General features: G+C 40.0%; 2 non-coding genes across 2 annotated transcripts; both read left to right on the top strand.

Annotated features, from left to right (window-relative positions):
* LOC112781867 (small nucleolar RNA R71) lies at window positions 1-104 on the top strand. Its single transcript, XR_003192619.1, has one exon. It is a non-coding gene; the product is annotated as a small nucleolar RNA R71 (small nucleolar RNA).
* Window positions 105-5,330: 5,226 nt separating this feature from the next.
* LOC112780570 (small nucleolar RNA R71) lies at window positions 5,331-5,438 on the top strand. Its single transcript, XR_003191396.1, has one exon. It is a non-coding gene; the product is annotated as a small nucleolar RNA R71 (small nucleolar RNA).
* The last annotated feature ends 404 nt before the right edge of the window (window positions 5,439-5,842 follow it).

Genomic DNA, 5,842 nt, shown 5'->3' with positions numbered 1-5,842 from the left:
ATGTTTGGTGGGCATTTCCTTGTCAAGTCCTTGAATCTCTCCCATGCCTCGTAGAGAGTTTCACCATCTTGTTGTCTAAAAGTCTGAACCTCAGATCGAAGCCTATTGACCTTTTGTGGAGGGTAGAAACGTGCCAGAAACTTGCTTTCCACCTCATCCCATGTTGTTAGACTCCCCCTTGGGAATGATTCCAGCCACTTAGCTGCTTTGTCCCTAAGTGAAAATGGGAACAAAAGCAGTTTATAGGCATCTTCCTGGACTCCATTGGACTTCACAGTGTCACAAATTCTCAGGAATTTTGTGAGATGTTGGTTTGGGTCTTCATTAGCACCTCCTCCAAAAGAACAATGATTCTCCACAAGTGATATTAGCTGTGGCTTGAGCTCAAAATTGTTGGCCTGAATGGGTGGTTTCTGGATGCTACTACCACAATTCCCAGAGGTTGGGTTTATGTATAAACTAAGAACCCTCCTCTCAGGAATGGCATTGTTTCCATCAGCTCTCTCATGGTTGTGAACTTCTCTATCCATGTTGAGATCTAGAGCTTCCTCAAAATTGTCCTCAGATTCTCCTTCAGATTCCTCTTCTCCCACTACTCTCTTCCCTCTTGCTTCCCTTCTAAGTCTATGAAGGGTCCTCTCTGGTTCGGTATATGGAGGAGTTGATGTCTCTCCTCTCCTACCTGTCATACAAGAACACAGCTCAAACACAAACAAGTGAAATACTCTTGGTTAATGGAAGAGTATGGTTAGATCAATTGAGGAATTAATTCAAACAGTTAGTGAGTCAGTGAGTTAGTTGCATGAATTTAAAGGCATAAAGAAGGAAAGCATGTAACCAAGTGCAGAAATTAAAATTCAACAAGTATCTAGAACAGAATTAACAAAGCAAGAGAAAATTGCTCAATCTAGTTAGCTTCCAATTTGAGAATTGTCAATCGAAAACCAATCCCCGGCAACGGCGCCATAAACTTGATGCGCATAAACGTGTTATGCTACGATTTAGGAAATTGCACGATCGGCAAAATTTCTTCCGGCAAGTGCACCGGTTATCGTCGTCAAGTAAAAACTCACAATAGAGTGAGGTCGAATCCCACAAGGATTGGTTGAGTGAGCAATTCGGATTAGAAGTGTGTTCTAGTTGAGCGGAATCAAGATTTGAGATGAGAATTGCGGAATGTAAAATTGGCGGGAAAAGTAAATGACAAGAAAATTAAATGGCTGAATCTTAAATTGCATAAATTAAAGAGCAGAATGTAAATTGCTGAAATTAAAAGGGAATGGGGATGATTGCAAGAATTGAATTGCAGAATGTAAAGAGAAAGTGGAAATCAGAAGTGGGGAATTCATTGGGTTTAGGAGATATTGAAATCTCCGAATCAAAACATGTATATCTCTTCCTCAACCAATGCATTCATTAAATTTTGCTTGGCAATCTTATATGATTGGATCCCAATTCCTTGGCTCACCAATGCTCTCTAAAAACAAACAAATTCCCAATCCCTTGGTTTAAATGTTCATAAGAAGAGATGATGCTTGATCACTGATTATACCACACAATTTCATGAACCACAATTTGGTAGGATTACATGTCACAATATCCATCCAAACCCCAATCCAATCCACTGTGAGAAAGCTTCTCTAGCATGAATCCTCCATTCCTTTCCCAAGGCTCCGAAGGATTCCAAGTATGAGTAGTTTCTTTCCCAAGACAACTACTCAATGGAATTAGATCGAGAAGCTTTCTAACAAAATTCAAGAGAAAAGATTGAAGAAGAAGATAAACTATTATTGATTCATTGAATTACAATAGAGCTCCCTAACCCAATGAAAGGGGGTTTAGTGAATCATAGCTCTGAATTCAATTACAAAGAAAAGGAAAACTAGCTAAAAGTGAAAGTAAAGGTTTAAGGTCCCCATCAGGGGCTGGATTCCCCTTCAATCCCCCCCTCTTTAAATGCAGAAACTAAGGCTTTTAAATAGGCTCCCTAAATTACAAAATGAAAATGAAATTCAAAGCAAATTACAATCAAATGAAAATAAACTATTCTAGATGATTCTTGTGGCCTTGATTTGGTGTTGTTGATGGGCCTTGCTTGCTTGAAGGGCTGAGTGACATAATTGATCCAAAAAGGATAATGATCCATTAAACTACACTCAAATGTTGTACCCCCTTTCTTGAGTCGTCACTTTGTTCTCTTGTCAACCTTGCCAATTTGATGCCAAATATAGACTATTATACCTCGTTGGAAAGCTATGGATGTCAGCTTTCTAACGCAACTGGAAGCACCTCAATTGGATCTCTACAACTCGAGTTATACTCCATGGAAGGTGAAGAGGTCAGCTGGCCTGATTGCATGTTGGTACTATGCTCTTCTATGCACATTACGGGGCTGTTTTCTCCCTCAATTTTTAGTATCCACCATGCATGCCATATATGCTTGGAAAGCTCTAGATGTCTTCTTTCCAATGCATTTTGAATCACCTCATTTGGAGTTTTGTAGCTCAAGTTATTTATGTTTGAAGAAGGCATGGTCAAGCTGTTCCATATAACACGTTTAAGCTTCAGTTTAAGGTTAAACTGAAGCTTAAACGTGGATAAAGGAAGGGCAGCCCTGGAGGTAGAACACGTTTAACCTCCAGTTTGAGGTCAAACTGGAGGTTAAACGTGGAAGCTTAGAATGGTGGCCTTGGAGGTGTCGAACACGTTTAACCTCCAGTTTGGGGTCAAACTGGAGGTTAAACGTGGAGATGGAGAGAGCAACCCTGGAGTAGAAAAGCTATCGAACACGTTTAAGCTCTAGTTTGAGTCAAACTGGAGCTTAAACGTGGAATGGCTCCCTGGTACTCTTCCTGGTTCTGGCGTTTAACCTCCAGTTTGAGGTCAAACTGGAGGTTAAACGTGGAACTCCTCCCTGGGTGGCATACTCATTCTGGCGTTTAACCTCCAGTTTGAGGTCAAACTGGAGGTTAAACGTGGAATGCTCCTTAAGTGAGGCTTTTCATTCTGGCGTTTAACCTCCAGTTTGAGGTCAAACTGGAGGTTAAACTTCAATCCCAGCATTTCTTATCCTTCATGATTTTGGCGTTTAAGCTCCAGTTTAGGCTTAAACTGGAACTTAAACTCCACATGTGATATTCAAGCTTCCTTTATTGATTTTGTTGCTTCCTTGCTTAGCCTCTTCTTCCCTGAAATCATCCAAACAATTGCATCAATGTCTTGCAAAATTTCATGAGAAATCTTTCATTCATAGCATTTAAGTAATATAACTAAAACTCATGGAATTTGCATCAAAATCATATTGTTTGGATGGTTCATTACTTTGTTCTTCATTTAACCATTTTTGGTTACTTTAAGCTCAAGAAAATGCATAAAACAACTAAAACTAACAGAAAAATGCTAGTGAAACTAGCCTATGATGCCTTGGCATCACTCTTCCTCCAGGGTGAGCTGTTTTTAATGCTGTTTTTCATTCTGTTTTTTATTTTTCAGTAGTTTTTGTGACTCCACATGATCATCAACCTAAAAAATACAAAATAACAATAGAAAATAAATAGATATAATTAAATAACATTGGGTTGCCTCCCAACAAGCGCTTCTTTAATGTCAATAGCTTGACAGTGAGCTCTCATGGAGCCTCATAGATGTTCAGAGCATTGTTGAAACCTCCCAACACCAAACTTAAAGTTTGAATGTGGGGGTTCAACACCAAACTTAGAGTTTGGTTGTGGCCTCCCAACACCAAACTTAAAGTTTGACTGTGGGGGCTTTGGTTGACTCTGCAGTGAGAGAAGCTTTTCATGCTTACTCTCCATAGTTACAGAAGAAGATCCTTGAGTTTTAAACACAAAGTTGTCCTCATTTAGTTGAAGGACCAATTCTCCTCTGTCCACATCAATCATAGCTCTTGCTGTGGCTAGGAAGGGTCTTCCAAGGATGATGGATTCATTCTCATCCTTCCCAGTGTCTAGGATTATGAAATTAGCAGGGATGTAAAGGCCTTCAACCTTTACTAGTATGTCCTATACTAGTCCATAAGCCTATTTTCTTAAGTTGTCTGCCATCTCTAATGAGATTCTGGCAGCTTGCACCTCAAAGATCCCAAGTTTCTCCATTACAGAGAGTGGCATTAAGTTTATTCCTGACCCCAGGTCACACAGAGCCTTCTCAAAGGTCATGGTGCCTATGTTACAGGAAATTAGAAATTTACCAGGATCCTGTTTCTTTTAAGGTAATTTATGCCTATCCAATGCATTCAGTTCATTGGTGAGCAAGGGAGGTTCATCTTCCCAAGTCTCATTACCAAATAATTTGGCATTCAGTTTCATGCTTGCACCAAGGTATTTAGAAACTTGCTCTTCAGTAATGTTTTCATCTTCTTCAGAGGATGAATACTCATCAGAGCTCATGAAGGTAAAAAGGAGGTTTAATGGAATCTCTATGGTCTCTAGATGAGCCTCAGATTCCTTTGGTTCCTCAAAAGGAAACTCCTTATTGGTCACTGAGCATTCCAGGAGGTCTTCCTCACTAGGATTCACGTCTTCCTCCTCCTCTCTGGGTTCGGCCACACCAAGTAAGGTAATGGCCTTGCACTCTCTTTTTAGATTCTCTTCTGTATTGCTTGGGAGAGTACTAGGAGGAGTTTCAGTGACTCTTTTACTCAGCTGGCCCATTTGTGCCTCCAAATTTCTAATGGAGGACCTTGTTTCATTCATGAAACTTAGAGTGGCCTTAGATAGATCAGAGACTATATTTGCTAAGTTAGATGGATTCTGCTCAGAATTCTCTGTCTGTTGCTGAGTGGATGATGGAAAAGGTTTGCTATTGCTGAACCTGTTTCTTCCACCATTATTAAAGCCTTGTTGAGGCTTTTGTTGATCCTTCCATGAGAAATTTGGATGATTTCTCCATAAGGGATTATAGGTATTTCCATAGGGTTCCCCCATATAATTCACCTCTGCTATTGCAGGGTTCTCAGGATCATAAGCTTCTTCTTCAGAAGATGCCTCTTTAGTACTGTTGGATGCAGCTTGCAATCCATTCAGACTCTGAGAAATCATATTGACTTGCTGAGTTAATATTTTGTTTTGAGCCAATATGGCATTCAGAGTATCAATTTCAAGAACTCCATTCCTCTGAGGCGTCCCATTACTCACAGGATTCCTTTCAGAAGTGTACATGAACTGGTTATTTGTAACTATGTCAATGAGTTCCTGAGCTTCTGCAGGTGTTTTCTTTAGGTGAATGGATCCACCTGCAGAATGGTCCAATGACATCTTTGATAATTCAGACAGACCATCATAGAATATATCCAGGATGGTCCATTCTGAAAGCATGTCAGAAGGACACTTTTTGGTCAGTTGCTTATATCTCTCCCAAGCTTCATAGAGGGATTCACCTTCTTTCTGTTTGAAGGTTTGAACATCCACTCTAAGCTTGCTAAGCTTTTGAAGAGGAAAAACTTGGCTAAGAAAGTCGTGACCAGCTTATCCCAAGAGTTCAGGCTATCTTTAGGTTGAGAGTCCAACCATATTCTAGCTCTGTCTCTTACAGCAAACGGGAAAAGCATAAGCATGTAGACCTCGGGATCAACCCCATTGGTCTTAATAGTATCACAGATTTGCAAGAATTCAGTTAAGAACTGAAAAGGATCTTCTGATGGAAGTCCATGAAACTTGCAATTCTGTTGCATCAGAGAAACTAATTGAGGCTTTAGCTCAAAATTGTTTGCTCCAATGGCAAGGATTGAGATGCTTCTTCCATGTAAATTGGAATTTGGTGCAGTAAAGTCACCAAGCATCTTCCTTGCATTGTTATTATTTTCGGCCATGTCTCCTTCTTT

This window comes from Arachis hypogaea, chromosome 19, assembly GCF_003086295.3.
Source record: "Arachis hypogaea cultivar Tifrunner chromosome 19, arahy.Tifrunner.gnm2.J5K5, whole genome shotgun sequence".
In the NCBI taxonomy this organism is placed as follows: Eukaryota; Viridiplantae; Streptophyta; class Magnoliopsida; order Fabales; family Fabaceae; genus Arachis; species Arachis hypogaea.
Note: the sequence above shows the minus strand (reverse complement) of the source record. Positions and strands in the feature narration are given on the sequence as shown.